This window comes from Onychostoma macrolepis, chromosome 03 (assembly GCF_012432095.1).
Source record: "Onychostoma macrolepis isolate SWU-2019 chromosome 03, ASM1243209v1, whole genome shotgun sequence".
In the NCBI taxonomy this organism is placed as follows: Eukaryota; Metazoa; Chordata; class Actinopteri; order Cypriniformes; family Cyprinidae; genus Onychostoma; species Onychostoma macrolepis.
The window spans coordinates 9,086,632-9,105,772 of NC_081157.1; the positions used below are offsets into that span (position 1 = coordinate 9,086,632).

Below are 19,141 nucleotides of genomic sequence, written 5' to 3' on the forward strand. Positions count from 1 at the left end.
GTCCGTCATTGAAATCAAACTAGACACTTACTCTTGCTGTGCCCTGAGTGAAACTGCCTTTATGTCAAAGTGGCACCAATTTATGGACGACCCACCAGGAATTCTCCTGATTAGCCACTCTGGGCCTGTGGGGGGGGTAAAGACTACAGGATTTTTATATTTGGCTGAACTATTCCTTTAAGTATTTCTACATAGAGCCTAAACAAGAAATGCAGAAAGAAAATGTAACATTGTGGCCACAAATCAAGGATTTGTTCCCTTGACTTATTAATTTGTGGCCACATTTTATTCATCCGTTCCCTTATTTTAGTTCAATTGTGGCCAAGCTGTTCTTATAATTTATTTGAATCAGTGGCCATATCATGTGTGAGGTTCCGTATTTCAGCACTCGACTCTACTCGCGTCCCAACCTGCCTGATAAATACTAAAACTTTCTTGGGAGAGGAAGTTATTCTGATACCCGGTTTTGCTTTTACAAATTTGCATGCTTGACCCCAAATCTTCTCCAGCCAAAACGAGTCTCAATTCAATCGCTTACATTAATGAAAGTCCAAGAAAATCAACCAAACAAAAAGGAAACGAATTCTTAAATACAGCTGGCTACTTCCTGTCAACTGGGTAAAAATATCTCTTAGAAGTGAAGTGAAGGGAGCGAGAGTCTCTGCGATTGCGCCAACACAAACCCTGTGTTATCTGGCACTATCGAGGTACTGATCCCTTGGGTCGGTCGCAGGAAGAACCCCGCAGCGGGGATGCTGAACTTCCTCTAGCTCTCTCTCTCACACACACACATAGCCGTCTTCCCATTTATCCATGTGGTTTTTAATATTAACACTATTCTGCTGTGCACACTAAGTATAAATACAAATTTTGGTGACATCTCTAAAAAGGAAAGGGCACTAAACAATGACACAGGAAGCAGGGCCGCCCACAGTCTCTCAAGCAAGACGGGTGAAAAGTTGAAGCTTGTGAATGTCTTGATTTACAGGTGTGCTCCGGATCAGCTTACAGATTTTGTTGTGTGCACATTAGTTGTAATGCAAGATGTAAAATGTTCAGACGCATGGCAGTGATCTAGACTTTGTAACTGAATGCGTTTTCTCTTCCACGCTAATTTTCAGGAAAAAAGGCAGCATTTCTCACCACCCCTTAATTTTTTTTTTAAAGCTTCTAACTGTCATTTTTACATGGTCTCAGATTTGAACTAATTTGATTATGTCGGATCTTTCCCGTGGTCCTTCCCTCTCTTCTTTTTTTGTCTGACTCTCGGATGATTTGCTCGTCACAAACACTAAACAATGGGCTCATTAAGCAGTGCGGCCGCAGAGACGCGTAATTAGTTAAAAGCAAAGTGGAAACTCCGGTTCCAGGGAAAGTCCAGAGTTGTTGGTTGGTGCGACTGTCAAATGAAAACTGAGCTGCATCCATTTTTGACAGATTGGTACAGACGGGGTAATGCAACACAGTTTTTTGTCCCTGCTTTCCATGTGCACATATCATATTCAGAAGTGCAAGCATCAGAAGAAAAGGCCCTTTCCGTTCACAACAATGACAGAACTGTTCTCAGGCTTTATGTAATACAAAGGCCTCTACGGGGGGGTGCAGGGAGAAGCACTTTAATGTGCCACTGCCTTTCTCTTCCTTCCAGCACGGAGAACACACACTTACTGCAACATCTGACTCACCGCCGCCACACAACACCTGCACGAGGAGAAGAAGATATAAACCAGTAGCTTCAGTGATTTCATCCCTTCTGTACGCCAAGTCATTTGCATTTCAGTAAACGAGCTGAAAGGTTTACAGTTCAGTTATGAATTAGAAAAGCTAATTCAGTCTGCAGTGTAAACGAGAGAAACAGCGAATCGGCCGTTTACCAACACAACAGCACTAATGGCTGAGAAATAAACACGCTTTATTAGAGACGTCGAGAGCGTTTAATGTCAAAATACAACAAACTGTAAATCGAATGAAGATGGGCGACCCGGGACGCTTTATTCTTCACACATTTGTGCAGCAGATGTCTCCAGCACAGCAAATCATGGTTTGATTTTTGCCCAACAGCAAGATGGATCACGTGTTTTTATGACAGTTCATACATGGATAGAAACAAACAGCCGTCCTCTGGGAGAAAAAAAAAAAAAAACACGTGGAGGATCTGTGCCTTTTAGACACTGCGACTGCTCGTTTTTAACTAGATGGGGATCCATTATATATCGAATATATCGTTCTATTGAATTTTATGGTATAACAAAAATAATTTAAATAGGCTTACGGTCCAGTTTGTCATATTCATGCAAAACAACTACGCTAAATAACTAGCAGGCAAAAATTACAATGATTATGCTTAACGAATCAAGTGAAGCAAAAGCCATGCAGCCCTACTTTTCATAATTGATTTTGAAGCCGTTTTGACACAATCTGTACTGCATAAGGCATAAAACAAAGGTGACCTAACTGACTGGACAAGACAAGAAGATCTGATCTCAGTGTGGGCGACGTACAAGTTACAAAAGCAACCTTTTATTATCTTTTCACATGTTTTTGAAAGAAGTCTCTGCATTTATGTAATCAAAAATAGAATAAAGATATTAGAAAATAGCCTATTATTACTAAAGGCTTAGCTGTTTTCTGTGTGAATACCTGTTAAACTGTAATTGATTCCTGTGATGCAAAGCTGAATTTTCAGCATCATTACTCCAGTCTTCAGTGTCACATGAACCTTCAGAAATCATTCTGCTCAAGAAACAAAAATACACTAAAATTGCTGTATATGACTATAAAATAGGGAAAATTTTCTTCTTGCCTCTGTATAATGTATATTAAAGTAGAATTCATAACCGCAGCGCTGCTTTGTTTACAGCAGAAAACAAGGAAACGCTATATTGCTGCTGTTCCATAAGCGCCACCTGCTGGCAGAGTTCGTTTGAAAATTTCATTTAGTTGTTTTTGCAGCATTTTGTCCAATCAATAACGAAAGGATGCTTTTTCATTCATAATTTGACCTAAATCTCATTTTGTTAAAAAAATCGTGAGAAAATTGTATCATGAATCATATCGCATTGAAAGTGGAGTGAATCATTACATCCCTGCTACTTAAGTGATTCACGCACAGAGTAGTAAATGCTCTTCTTTTCATGTTAATACAGGTTCTTTGATTAACATTTACACTGCAATGCGGTTCTCTCCAAAGAGCACACATATGCAAATACCCCAAAAAACAGCAGCATCTGTCTGTCAGTACTGATGGGAGTCGATACTCTGCTCTCCTGACACTGCAGAAAGACTGGTATTGTTACATTTTAGTACTAAAGTACTAGTATTTTTGACATTCTTAAGACCTACAGGTCGTGTGTCAGTACACCTGTCAGTAAGTGTTCATTTGTTGTAATAGCCAGACTCCCATTTGGAAATAAAGCCAAACATCACTCCTGTCTGCTTGGATAGGCACACTTCAGATGGAAACATTAACAGACACACCAATAAAGCCAAAAAGCACAATCTCTATCTTCTCTGAACAGTGTGCACTGTTTCGACGCTCATGGAGGAGATTAGCCAGCCAAACAGAGAGACTGAACGTCTTGATGATGAGTTTAGAAGCTCAAACACAGACTCACGGTCTGAAAGTGGCCACGGACACATATTGAGTCCAGCTGAGGTGAGAGGGACGTCCCATGGACCGAGGGCCTCCAACATAAACATACAGGAGCCAGTGCAGGGTTTATTTATGAACATGAGTCTGTGCCAACACTACAAACACACACAAATACATTACCATGCAAGGTACCGACAGTTCCCTTGATTTTAGATCAAAAACTGAAAACAACACAGATATGAATTGTTTCTGTAGCTCAAACAGTAGCACTTCATTTATACAATGCACAGATCGTTAGATTTGAACCCTAAATTGCATGAAATGCAATTAACAGCCAGTTGCAATGTGCCAAACACACCTTTTGGAACGAGGATGCACAGAAGAGGTGTATTCAAGGAACTATATGCCTGAAATGCAACTTATATATACTTATATATATTATACACACACACACACACATACACATATATATATATGTATAAACATTTAGCGCTTTGAGTACCCAGAAAAGCGCTTTTTTTATAAATGTAACGAATTATAAACAAAATATTATTTAAAGGTGGTCAATAATGCATCTTTTAGTGATTATGAAAAGTTAATCACTTAGTAATGAGTTGAACAAATTTAGAAAAAATAAATAAATAAAATGCAGGAAATGCTTACTTTCTCATTCTGTGCACGTCTTTATAAATGAAGGCCCTGCACACATCATGATAACACCCTGATTTACAGTCTCTGAGATACAGTGTCTCATCTGACCTTCTTCTGCTGAGCAATACGAGAGATACGCTGATGGCTTTATGGTTGCGCAAATATCCAGTCGTCTCAAAGTGCCGCTTTTGCGGCTTCGCTTTTATGTTGAGGCCAAATGTGTCATTTTATGATCGCTAGACTAGACCACTGGGAATTTACCGTCTACAATATTAAACCAGGTTTGAAGCGGTAGATGTAAGACAAATGACTTGAGATAACCTGCAAGACACAAACACAACGGCTTGTTTTCAGAGCTAAACCCGTTGTACCGTGATGGCAGAGCTGTATGAAATTGACCCAACCATCACGCGCACAAGTAAAGATACCTTGACGGAGATTAACTCGAGTAAGTGTTAAAGTGATAGTTCACACACAAATGATAATTCTGTCTTCATTTACTCACCCTCGAGTCATTCCAAACCAATTAAGACCTTGGTTAATCTTCTATATTTTTATATGAAACCTGAACGATTTCTCTCCCTCCATAGAAAGCCCAGGTAACCAAAACTTTGAAGCTCCAAAATGGTCATAAAGGCATTGTAAAACAGTCTTGTGAAGCGATTAGATCGCTTTATATGATGAACTAATTGAATTTAGCCTTTTAAAATCACATATAAACAACAATACACATTTGGTAACAGAAGCTCATGCACAATAAATGCACTGATATTAAATGTACCTCAAGAGCACCAAAAGTACAAATAAATATCCTGGTACAGAGACCCAGTGGTGCACAAAACAAAAGAAACCCTCCCCCCCACAAAAATAGCCCACAGCTACAGTGCAATTAACAGAAAAATGCCTTGATGATACACTCACATGTAAACAATGTCCTAAATGTTGCCTGTTTGTGCTACAGATGTGAACGGAACTTCAAATCATGCCGCTTTTGAGGAAAGGTATGCTATTACCTTTCTAAATGATCTGACCTTTGCCCGGAAAGCAGGCAAATGAATCCCATGATCTCCTCTGACAATTTCCGATTTAAAGTTGATCAATTAGATTTGAGCCCTACATTTTCGAAGTGGTCTTGGAGATTTCGCTCAATCATGTCCACCATGCAGGACTGTTTTTCTACATCAGGGCTCCAGACTGTGAGCATTTTTTCTGCCGGTGCGACTAAATTTTATGAGCGGTCGCACTGGTGCGACCACCGCGTTGCCCAACTCATAAGCGCTGCCATTTCTGTTGCATATGAAAAACATCAAACGGCAAACTAAACAAAAGCATGACGAAACCGCAGCGTGGACCGTTTATCAGCTCGGACCAATAATTGAGCACAGCACAAGCAAACTGGTCCGAGCTCGGAAGAGCTTTACTCGGGAACCGATGCTGATCTCGGGACTTTCAAGTATTTCACAACTATTTCCAGCACTTTAAAGCTCTAAAAATTATCCAATTCAAATGTTGTTTTTAATGGGATGACCAAAATAAACGTTGTGGTAAATACACACTTCTTTAAAATTTAAAGACATCAAATGACCACTATAGCCAGTAGATGGCAGCAGAGAGGCACTTAATGGCTTATTAATCATTCATTTCCACTTTTTTTGCTTTATATTTTGATATTATAAAATCACTATTATAAAATATCAAATCATCGAGAAATCAAATTGTGTCAAAGTTTTGCACTTTTCACGTGCATGAAGTAAAAAAAGTCACAAAGTGCATTTAAAAACAAACTTTTGTTCAATTGGGAACTGAATAACTCAAAGTAAAGAGCGTTCTTTTGAAAATCGCTGAAACTGTTGGTCAATATAATAGGCTACTATAAAGAATAATGGTACAGTTAATGAGAGTAGAATATATATTCTTTTTTCATTAAAAAATATATATTTTCTCATTACTGTTTTGAATAAAAGTAAATTTTGTACGCTTCCCAACTCAAGCTCAGTGCTTTACTGTCAATTGTGCACTACTTGCTAATGCAAAACAATAGTATTTTTATGATTAAATTATCTTTGTTTCTAATAACCCTACATATCACCCCCCAGCGCTACCAAATCTGCTTCTTGCGCCACCATCTGTAAAACTTACTAAATGTTAGTCTGGAGCCCTGTACATGCATACATATGATCTCACCAGGTTTCGTAGAGTTTGTGTGTAGAAACAGCCATGTTACCCATGTACCCTGATGAAGAACATGCATTGTGACGCTAAACTGAACTCAAAAAACACTCTGGAGCATTACAATGCATTTACTTTCTCTAAGAGACTGGCATTTAGAGGATACTGCAGCTTCCGACACAATTAATTGCTAACCAGACAAACATATAATGTTTTGAGTTATTTGGCAAGCAAGCGTGTAATAAGCAGGATGTACATATACAGCCGGTCTGACATTTTCTCAATATAAAGCACTTCAGGATGACAGTGAGACGCGATCACGGTCGCAATCACACATCACAGCTCCATCTGATCTCTCCATCACAACCATGTGGCCTTTATTAGCCTTCTGTTTCCAGCCCGGCTCAGCTGGAAAGGGCCCGTGGCGACTGATGACTGCTTACGTGGACAGGCTGGCAGGGCCGAGAGCGAAGCGTCAGTAACTCTAATTCCACCATCTCAGAGCCCTTTCCCACACCAGCAGCAGCCAGGGCCTGTCCAGACCGCGGCGCCAGGCTTCTGCAGATCCACCTGAGGGACCGCCGGCCCAGATACAGCGGCCAGGACTCGCCGGACGGTGCCGTTTGGACTCTGCGCAGGTGCCAGCGAGGAGGTGCAGTTACATCACGACATTTCCTCAGGCTCAGCTTTAATAAAGCAGCCAGAGCAGAGGCAGAGATAATGGGTAAGATTTATTACAAAAGTCCCCCTGTGGTGGACAACTTTCAACGTTGTTTACATGTCTGTCTAAAGACATGTAAACTCACCCTCATGTCGTTCCAAACCCGACCTTCGTTCATCTTCGGAACACAAATTAAGATATTTTCGACAGCATAGGACATAGACAGCAAGGATACTACCACGATCAACGTCCAGAAACGGTAAAATAGTCCATGTGTCATCAGTGGAGAAGGAATGGTTGAATAAATAATAGTTATTTTAGTTTTCTTTTCACACAAAGTATTCTCGTAGCTTCGTAAAATTATGGTTGAACCACTAATGGACTATTTTACAGATTTCCGTACTACGTTTCTGGACGTTGATCGTGGTAGTATCTTTGCTGTCTATGGAGGGTCGGAGAGCTCTCGGATTTCATCGAAAATATCTTAATTTGTGTTCTGAAGATGAACAAAGGTCTTACGGGTTTGGAATGACATGAGGGCGAGTAATTAATTAAACAATTTTCATTTTTGGGTGAACTATCCCTTTAAGACAAAACCATGTGTAAATTCATCAGTCTGTACCACTGCAGAGCATTTTCTCCTTAAAACTGCAGTGTATCAAAAACACAGTTTGAAATGGCCTCTGATTTCTCCCGTCACAAACATGAACCAATCCCATCAACCTACAGGGCGGGGCTTTTCATCCACTGCTCATAGGTTTCTATTTACTGTACAGCGTGTTTTTGCAGTGTTGACCAGTGCAGCCAATCACAGACAGATCTGTCAATTTCTTGAACGCAACAGCCAATCAGAGGTGTTTCAGTTAGAATCCACTCACCGCTCAAATCACTGGAGTTTTGTTCGGTGCGGTTACACAAGCTCGCGAATCCTCTCATTATAACGAACAAAGTGCAGACGCCGTTTAGAGCTTCAATTATTATAACCGAACTTTGTGAGACTTGACGAACTAAGACGAGTGACAGCTTTTCAGTGATTATAAGGGGAGCACCCTTTGTGCGTTTAGTACTTCAGTTAACTGAGTGGAAGTGGAGCAGGTCTGAGCTAGAGTGATTGAGTGGAGGCGGGGCTAATTAGCATATTCATTGTCTGCGCATTCTTAATGAGGTAAGAGTGTAGAGTTACATTCAAGCAATTTTAAGACAAAGACGTTATTTACATGGGAAAATAAAATGTTTAAATATGTCATTTTGATTATTAAAGATGGGTTTTAATTAGGGCCGGGTGATATGGCCAAAAATTGAATTTCCAAAAATTGAAAATCTGAATTTCTTTCAAGTTTAAAGGCAGATTTTTGCTCCCAATTGAAAGTTGTATAAAGCAGACCATTAATTGTGGTTTTAAACTATAGGCTACTTTATGGTCAGAACATCACAAACACTTCACGGTGTTACTTTCTCAAATGACAAATGACTCATATTAATCAGTCAATCAAACAAATTCACACATCAGCCTCAGAGCCAATCAGACTCGCTTATCTTATTTTTTCCCAAAATGTCTCATTTTAAATGAACTGGGAACCATTGCAGGTTTCTGAGACTGAATTCAGTGTTTTGGTACTGAATAAATATCTACATTTATAAGTAGTTATTTTAGCAAGTCATTTGGTTCCTGGATGCTTCATTCAAGTAATTCTTCTGAGGACTGGAGCCCTGGCTGTGTGAGGGCTGGGTCAGATTGTGTGTGTGTGTGTGTGTGTGTGTGATAATCCTATTAAAACTGCCTGACTGCTACAGCAGCACCTGCTTAAAAATTCCCAAGAAAACTCCTGCCACCCAATGAACACTGTCAGCATGTGTCTGTGCTCACTTCACTACAGAAAACTTTCCAGAGAAGGGAGCTAAAACAGACAAAACCTTGCTTTCTGAAGTGTAAAAATCATGAATAAATAAATAAATCAAGTTTGAATTAACATTAGGGTTTTAGGTTGTAGGGTTAGTCTGTACTAGGGATGGGCAATACAAGTTTTTCAGCTTATTGATGACAAAATATATTTTGCTAGCAAAATCAATGTGCATATATGCTGAATAATTGATTTAAAGCCCAGATCCAGTCCAAAATCAATATAATTAGCTTTAAATGTTTTAATAAATCGTTTCCTTGAAGACAGATTTAAAAGGTAACTAATTAAGAAAAAAAGTTTTAAGACATACTGTCTAAAATATAACTGGTGCACCATGTGTAGCCTATATGGAGCAAAATGTCTTAAACATTAGCTAACAATATGGAGGACAAAACACCTACTTGAGCTTTGACCTACAGTAACTTAACCACACCTCAACACACACACACACACGAAGCAGCAGAAGCTTCACTCACATGCAGCAACTACTGAAGCTGTATTGTTTTGTTTTTGCTCGTCACTGAGAAACCAAAGAGTCCAATCTAGAGAAGAACTACATGAGGAATAAAGTCAATAATCTGAAAGTATAGTATTTGCTTTCGGACACGCGATAAGCTTTGATTGAGCGGTGCAAACGTGCTGGCGCCGGTCCACACACTGACCGCCCTCATCTGACTCTGTGCCACGCTCTGATTGGCAGCCGGCCATTCGGCCACTGGATTCTGCGCTGCGATTGGTCAACAGTGCAGACGGACACAGTGCACAGCAAAGTCTGCTGAGAACTTCAGCCCTCTCGTTTGGTTTCTCGTAATCCCTGAAGGCTGGAACCTGCGTAACGAAGCATTTTAAATCACACCAAATCTGATTTGTTGAAAGCAAATTTGGGCAAGGTTCAAGTATGTGGCGCTCCGAGCTTCTTTTCAGATTTACTTACAACGGCCTCCTGAATAGAGCTCAGAGAAACTCATATGATAGTCAGGATTAAAGTATCACAGCTTCTGTGCTTTACAGCTGAATGTGAAAAAGTGCTCCAATGGAGCGGTATTGGCAAGACGGGATTCGAACTCGGGTCGCCGCAACTGCACTCACGGGGACCGAAGTTCGAATCCCGTCTCCAGGTCCTTTGCCGATCCCACGCCCCTCTCTCCACCCAATGCTGTCCTGTCTGCTTAACCTGGAATCACGGAATCCAAGCATAAAAATGGAATTTACTGTATCACGGAATTTGCCAAAATTTGGATGAATATATCAAAGGTCGGTCATTACACTTGAATCAAAACGCGATATGGACTAGTGTCTGTGAATATCAAGCCACAAAAAATATTCTTTAAATATGAATCCTGTGTTCTGTGCGTCTCTGTGTGAATGAATGACGCAGACGCACGATTTGGTTTACATACGCACACATACTGAAGCTCGCGGTGTTTTCAGCTTCTGATCTCTACAGCTGCTCTGAGAGTCACTTCATGAGCATTTGACCATTTCTTTTGAGAAAAAACTATCATTATATCATATAAACAGAGAAACTTAAAGGTCTTCATAGCAACCTGTAATGATAGTACTACTACTGCTAATAAAAATATGAATAATATTAAAATATTATTTTAAGGAACATTTACCTGAATTTATTTATCAGAAAAATGTAAACACACAACCCAGTATTTCTGAAAACTACGTTAATTGAGAAAAAAAAAAAAACATTTCATTGGGCCTTAATTTGATTTTTGTTTCAATAAATTGTTGTTAAATTGTGTAATTGTGTAAATGCTTTTTGATTAATAATAGTTAATTTAACCAAAGTCTAGAAAAATTTAAACGGAAAAAAAAAAAACAGAATTCGGGAAAAAATAAAACTGATTTCATAGGGCCCCATCTACTTTATGCTGTCCTGTTCAAATAAAGGCATAAAAAGCCCATTACTAAATATTTTTAAAAAGTTGCTCCAGTTTAGCTGAAGCTACTAATCAGCGCACATGTAGAGCAGAGCATTGATCACGATGACAGTGTGAAAAACAGAGGATGCTTTTATAGTGCTGCTATTACTGTCACCCAATCACGATCCGGCCCACCTGCATGACGAGTGTGTCACTTCACAGAGATCTGGCCACGGACCAACTGAGAGCTTGGCTACACACACACACACACACACACACACACACACACACATACAGTATCCTGGATTTCACCAAACCGGCCGTTCCAGCTGCCTGTCAAGCTAAACAAATGCCTGTCCAAATGATTAACTGTGCATTGTACAAACTGTGAAGTTTAACCTTTCACACCAACATGACTAACCCAAGTTCACATGACTTGAAAAGATTCCTGCAAAAGGCCCGAGACGTAAGCGGCGAGAAAGAAAGAGCAGCAGAAGATCCTCTTTATTGAGGCGGAGGTGGACGTTGTTATCTCTGCCGCGCGCGAGCTTTGATCTTCAATATGAGGGTCAATAAGACGGGAGAGTAATCTGGCTCGAACGACACTGAAGCGCTGCAGGATCACATGCGTGTGGTTTCTGCAGGATCACAGTGCCATCTACTGCTCACCGCTGGGATTCACACATAACTCCACCCACAGCAAAGGCTCGCTGGGAAAACAATGCTAAATATAATTGTGCAGTGTCAAGATAAAAAACTGATTGATTAGGTATTAAAAGAGAACCTGTAACCTTTGATGTTAAGGGCTGTGAGTCATATCAAACTCATTTGTCACTATAAAGCACATAATTTGTTGCTATAAAGCAGTAAGAAATGAAACGGATGCAAACATGAACAATGACAAGCCCTCACAAGCCACGAAACACAAGAACATGACCTAGATATACGAGTTCAGTTGCAGCAAGAATACATATGAATGCATGCACTCAAAACAAGTATCATGGCATAATTTCATTGATTTAAATAAAATGCTTTTATTCAATTTACTTAAAATCAGCAGAAATCTGTTCATTATGAAAACAACTCCGCTGAATCAGGTCAAATGCATGAACATTGTTTAAATATGTGACCCTGGACCACAAAACCAGTCTTAAGTCGCTGGGGTATATTTGTAGCAATAGCCAACAATACATTGTATGGGTCAATATTATTGATTTTTCTTTTATGCCAAAAATCATTAGTATATTAAGTAAATAGCATGTTCTATTAAGATATTTTGTAAATTTCCTACCGTGAATATATCAAATCTTCATTTTCGATTAGTAATATGCATTGCTAAGAACTTCATTTGGACAACTTTAAAATCGATTTTCTCAATATTTTGATTTTTTTTGCACCCTCAGATTCCAGATTTTCAAATAGTTGTATCTCGGGCAAATATTGTCCTATCAGTGGAAAGTTTATTTATTCAGCTTTCAGATGATGCATAAATCTCAATTTTTAAAAAAATGACCCTTATGACTGGTTTTGTGGTCCAGGGTCACATATAATTCTGCAACAATCAAGATTCAATTAGTTTAAAAAGTACAAGATTGAAACAAACTGGATTTATTGACTATAAATATATAAACCTGGTTATTGTGCATTTAAAACACACTCGGTTCATTAGTACTATTACATAAATCTTATTCTTACTTGTATTTGTATGCATCACATTAAGTTTATAATATTCAAATATGTGACCCAGGAGCACAAAACCAGTCATAAGGGTAATTTTTTTTTTTACTGAAACTGAATAAATAAGTTTTCCATTGATGTATGGTTTGTTATGATAGGACAATATTTGGACGAGATACAACTATTTGAAAAGCTGGAATCTGAGGGTGCAAAAAAATCTAAATATTGAGAAAATTGCCTTTAAAGTTGTCCAAATAAAGTTCTTAGCAATGCATATTACTAATCAAAAATTAGGTTTTGCTATATTTACAGTAGGACATTTACAAAATATCTTCATGGAACATGATCTTTACTTAATATCCTAATGATTTTTAGCATAAAAGAAAAATCTATAATTTTGACCCATACAGTGTATTTTTGGCTATTGCTACAAATATATCCGTGCTACTTATGACTGGTTTTGTGCTCCAGTGTCACATATATAAATATGAACTAATATAACATCAGGCCTGAATATTTTTGGAGTATAACAACATTTAGAAACCAAAAACTCAAGCTATAACAGTTTTCTATATTATGTCCTGTGCAGTGTTTGATTTGAAAGATTCACACTTCTACTTTTATTTGTCACTATTTAATATCTAATTTAAAACCACCTGAAAAATTGGTTGAGAACCACTGCACTTAAACTACACTTGGATAGATAAGATTCTTCAGATACAGGACAAACGTTTCACTCGTAAGATTTGATAGTCTGGCAGATTAATTCTTCAAGATTAAATGCTACTTTTAGGAATGTAAAAACGGAATAAGGACCAAATGTTAAATGAATATATCTCAACATGTTTAACAGATTATTCCAAATTAATTTATGACACTACAGGACTGAAAAAAAAAATGAGTTTATGAGTGCTTGGGTCAGCCTTAGGAATACATCCGTGTAAAATCAATAAGTACTAATAAACAGCCAATACACTAGTAACATGCATGCTAATAAACAACTAGCTAATAGAGATAATTGGTCCCTAAACTTAAGTGTTACCTCAAGTCAAATAAAGCCTCATGAATGTGGATTTTAAGCCAGTTTTCTTAAGTTTTATTCAGCTAAAGCAGTGGTTTTCAACTCAGCTGGAGTGATCAATATATTAAAAAGTCTCTGCACTGCTGCTATTTCTCCAGCAGGCGGCAGCACAGAGAAGACCACGCTCACTTACACACTTATAACGTCTCCACCACTACAGCTCCACATAAATGCAGCTCATTAGTGCAGCTTTACACACACCCGTCCTACAATCACTGCTTCCGTAGAGATTAGAGACTCATTTCAGCTCAAACCTCATCAGCAGAGGGCGCACTGTATCTGAGAAATGCATTTCGCAAAAAATCTTGTTTAACCTTTGGATTGAGATTAATCTTTTTTTCTTTAGCAGATATTTTTGCTTGTTTTAAGCAAAACTAACAAAATTTGGATTTTTCTTAAGTCTATTTTACTTGTCAAGTAAACGCAACCTGATATTTATACTATAAAACAACAACAAAAAAATACTAAGCAAGAAAATCATTTTTTTGCAGTGCACTATCAAGCACAAATATGTGTATTGCAAACACACTGTGACAGCGTCTGTGTCTCAAAACCTAGTGGGCTGCCTATCTAGACAGCATTTTAGGCCCACCTGTGGACAAATGACAGATATTTACCGCAAACACATTTTCCAACATATGTTTTTGAAAGAAACTGATTCTTATGGTAAGCAATGCTCATCTGCAGCTAAAGTGTCACTAAGTCTAGTCAACTGCTAGTCAGTTAACACTTCTTTCACACACTACTGTCTTGGAAGAAAGTAAAGTTCAACCCGACCAGAAGTCGAGTGTTAATTTCCAGCTTCAGGAATCAGTTACAAAACTGTACTTCAATAAAAACAAGCGTCCTCCAATGGCGCCCTTGGTGGTTTGCTGAGGCTCCTAGTTTTGAATGACTCTCACCGGCCAGCAGGAGGCGCCACAAACTAAATAATTCAAGCACAGAATACTCTCCACAAACTGTGTGTGTCAGTGTCACATTTCTGCTAGACTTCAGAGACGGAAATCTGCATTAGAGACAGAGCACCAGCGTTTTGTAACTCCAAACACACAATTCAGCTTCAAAGAGATGAGAAAAACATTAAAACTATCTCAAAATGGAAAGGAAATGGCTTCGGAGTGACTTCGTTTGAAATGAGAAGCATGTGTCTGGGCTGCAATAGCTCGTGTGTCATTTAAAGACTGACAGAGACGACCACAGACTTCAGCATACATGGATGTTCATAAAGCAACATTCAATTTCAGTGTGTGCTAAAGCCACGTTCAATCAGGTTAATCACGTCCAAAATAGCACCCCGCACTTCACCCCGTCAACAAGACTACATCTCAGAAACCAAAACCACAAACCAGACCCTGACGCACATGTTGGACCCCGCAAGACCTCCATTCTTTAGCATAAAAACTGGTTCCCAAGGTGGAGCACAAAAGCAGTCATATTTGTAACAATAGCCAACAATACATTGTATGGGTCAAATTATCCATTTTTCTTTCATGCCAAAAATCATTAGGATATTAAGTAAAGATCATGTTCCATGAAGATATTTTGTAAATTTCCTACTGTAAATATATCAAAACTTAATTGCATTGCTAAGAACTTCATTTGGACCACTTTAAAGGTGATTTTCTCAATATTTTGATTGTTTTGCACCCTCAGATTCCAGATTTTCAAACAGTTGCATCTCAGCCAAATATTGTCCTATCAGTGGAAAGCTTATTTATTCAGCTTTCAGATGATGCATAAATCTCAATTTCCAAAACACTGACCCTTATGACTGGTTTTGTGGTCCTGGGTCACAAATGTGTGTGTCAGACAAAGCAGATGTGCAGCAATGTCGAGGCTCCAGGAAAAGAGCTGCTGGGTTAAAAAACTGAAACTAGACAGTCAGCAGTTAATACGTCCAGACAGAGAAAACCCCAACGGAGACTCATCACACCTTCAGCGTTTCCTAGCCAAAACCCGCTGGCTCTCTGTGCAGGAATCAAGGCGGTTTCAGTGTTTTCAAGTTCTCTGACCTTTCATCCGGCCATTTGGTTTTCTCAGCCTCCTCCACTCATAGACACATTCGCATTCCCACACACACAGCAGCATAAACACACACACACACCTCTGAACAAAGCTCCCATTTTGCTAAGGAAGGGTCAGCAGGTCCTCCATCAGACAGACGCTTGTTCTTGGTCGGCGGCGGGCCGATCCCAGACCCCCTCTCTCCAGCATCACCGCCCCAGAGACAAGCTGCCCATTGTTCCCGCAGCGCTAACAAATGACAGAGCACGCTAAACACACACACGGAGAGACACGGAGAGTGTACGGCGCTCAGAGATGGACTGTGTGTGTGGTGCAGAGCGCTGGACTCAATGTGTTACAACTGCAGTAAAGCACATGCAAACAAAGATCAGCGCTAATTATATGTGACCCTGCACAACAAAACCAGTCTTAAGTCGCTGGGGTATATTTGTAGCAATAGCCAAAAATACACTGTATGGGTCAAAATGATAAATTTGTCTTTTATGCCAAAAATCATTAGGATATTATGTAAAGATCATGTTCCATGAAGATATTTTGTACATTTCCTACTGTAAATATATAAAAACTTCATTTTTGATTAGTAATATGCATTGCTAAGAACTTAATTTGGACAACTTCAAAGGTGATTTTCTCAATATTTAGATTTTTTTGCACCCTCAGATTCCAGATTTTCCAAATATTGTCCTATCATAACAAACCATACATCAATGGAAAGCTTATTTATTCAGCTTTCAGATAATGCATGAATCTCAATTTTTTTTAAATTGACCGTTAGGACTGGTTTTGTGGTCCAGGGTCACATAAGATCTCACTGTGCTGCGATCAGGTTCGTGTGTAAAACAGTGGAGACGCACAATGTAGATGTGAGATCTGGGTCTGTCACCTGTGTTACGTTCCCACACACTCTCACGTCACATGCTGGGACACTGAACCCATCAGTGCTAATTCACTCCTGAACTGTTTTAATGTTACCCTGATGACAACTCTCAGTTCTCTGACAAATATCATAATTCATTACTGCATTAATTCAATGCTATACACAAGTGAAGAACACAGAAAGAGCAGCAGGTAACACTGGCTTTAAGAAAAATGACGTATCAAACTAAAAGTTGTAGTTTTGACATTTGCTGTACCCAGAAGTACAACTAAATGACATGAACTCTCCTTTATTCCCCGTGCTCTAAAACTATTGTATAGATAACTTACAGGTGCTTGATTAGGATGCTTTTTCTGTGCATCAGTCTTATTTATATGCATATATTTTAGTTTTTTTTTTAGTCTTTTATTCTGCTTGTATATCAACTATTTTTATACTAGGTAAATGATTGCCTTGTACGTTTGACACATTTCACAGTTTTGTGCTGCAATATCCTGCCTTGTCAAACTTTAAAGTGCCCCTTTACAGACAATATTGTGTCAACAATCAAAACGTACGAAATGTAAGTTGACCTAAGTAGTAGCGATGGCGCTTTCGAAGCACTGCTTCGTGAAGCTTCGAAACTTTTGTGAATCATTTGATTCGAAACTGTAGTTCGGGGCGCGAATCAAACTGCCAAAGTCGCGTGATTTCAGTAAACGAGGCTTCATTACGTCATAACGGTTTCAAAATGTCAATGGTTTGCCAGTGGGGGGGGGTGATCTCTGTGAACCGGCGAATCACGCGAGTTCATTGAGATCGCCCCCTAGCGGTGAACCATTGAACCAGCGCCAGTTTCATCAATTCGTAAGACATTTTTAACGAGACGTGTGTAATTAAAAAGATGAAAAGTAGTCAATAGTCTCTTACTGGCCTCTATAGCTCTCCAAAAAACAAACAAAACAAGTCCTGCAAAAATCACATATTATACAGACACTTCGTATTTAATGGTATTTCATTATTTTTATTGCATTTAATGTGTTAACATTTGCTATTGGCTTTTAAAAGCTGTTTTTATGCATGTTTTAGCCTGAATTTTTGTTGCATTTACACACTTTTGACCAGCAGGCGTCACTAGCGTGCAGTGTTTCGAGCGCTTCGAAACAGTGAATCATTTTGCGAAGAATTGGTTCAATTGATTCGAAGCTTCGAAAATGGGAAGTTTCTCCCATTACTACTAAGCAAGTAGGTCTTGGCTAGGATGGGTGCTTTAAATGCGTTAACAAATTTTAATGCGTTATTTTTCATAACTAATTCATTAATTTAAGATTTTAAATTTGACAGCCCTACATTTTGCTAACACCTGGTTTAAAGGCACACACACTGTACGGTAATGGTTTTTAAAGTAAAAGTGTGGTCATTTTAACTGAACGTTACAGTTTATGGCTTTCCTGACAGATGTGCACACACACACTGCCTGACGGCGCATGTACGTTTCTCTTGTGGTTTACCACAGATGTGTTGGATGACAGCGCAGTAAACACCTGCAGCGCTACTGGCGCACACACACACACACCTCCTCAGCCCTGTTAACGACAACAACACACACAGCCAAACATTCAGCAGCACCGGGTGACCAAAGGGTCAAATTAACCCTGGTCTGAAACGAGCCCAAACCCAACACTCCTTGGTTCACTCGAGTAGTTCGTTTGCGAGAAGAGTTGCTTCTTTTGAGCACAACACGAACACGTGCTTCCTGCCACTCGTTTAAGATAACAGGAGGAGGAAGAGGAGTGAAGAGGAGATCCTAGGGTTTAGTCAAGGGCCCCCAGCTGACACAAAGTGTTTCTTTGTCCCTCTCCGGACGGGATAGAGAAGCATTCCTGTGCATCGGGGGCTCCGAACAACTTTATTGACACTTCAGCCTCTTTTGTGCAGGGAGCGTCCCGCCGTCAATGCCGGCCCTGAGAGTCACTTGCTGTGGGACATAGGGTCCCTCTCCAGAGGAGAAAGGAGGGCTTGTTTGGGGAGGATGTGCTGGAGAGAGGGGGACGCTGGGGGGGACTCTGGGTATAGTGGATCTCTGTCCAGAGCCCAACAATAGAGCCAATTCTGCTCGGGACGAAGAACACGTCCACTGTCTAAACACAACTCAAAAACACGCTGAATGTAACGGAGAAACGAGAAAATCACGAGAGAGAGGATGCTGCATGGCATCTAGAGGACACGGCGGAAAATACCGCTTTTACCCCACAGATGCATCAGTGAAGGGTTATATATTCTACCAGAGCTGATTCTGTGCCAACATAATGAAACGAATAATATCTGTTTCAATTACCAGAACTATGAGATGATTTACTTCAGGATCAGTACGATGAGAGCTGTCAGTGTCAATGTAACCTGCTTGAAATACTCTTATTTCACCACAAATTACAGTTATATATGAAGAGTTCAGATGCAAAAGCCTAGAAGTGCTGTTTGAAATTTTCTTCTAAAAGGAGCAATTTTAATCATACTCCTGTGTAGGTTCAGTAATTTCACTTTAACGGCAAAGAATAGGTGCTTTTCATTGACATTAAAGAGAAATAACTGAACATAAACATAGGAGTCTGAGAAAAATGCTCATTGTAGAAGAAAATTTCAGACGGCACTTA

The 19,141-nt window shown here is 39.4% G+C and overlaps 1 long non-coding RNA gene across 1 annotated transcript in view; it reads right to left on the reverse strand.

Moving 5' to 3' along the window:
• The window catches only part of LOC131537612 (uncharacterized), a 60,012-nt gene that overhangs the window by 40,160 nt on the left and 711 nt on the right, over positions 1-19,141 (reverse strand). The window lies entirely within an intron of this gene.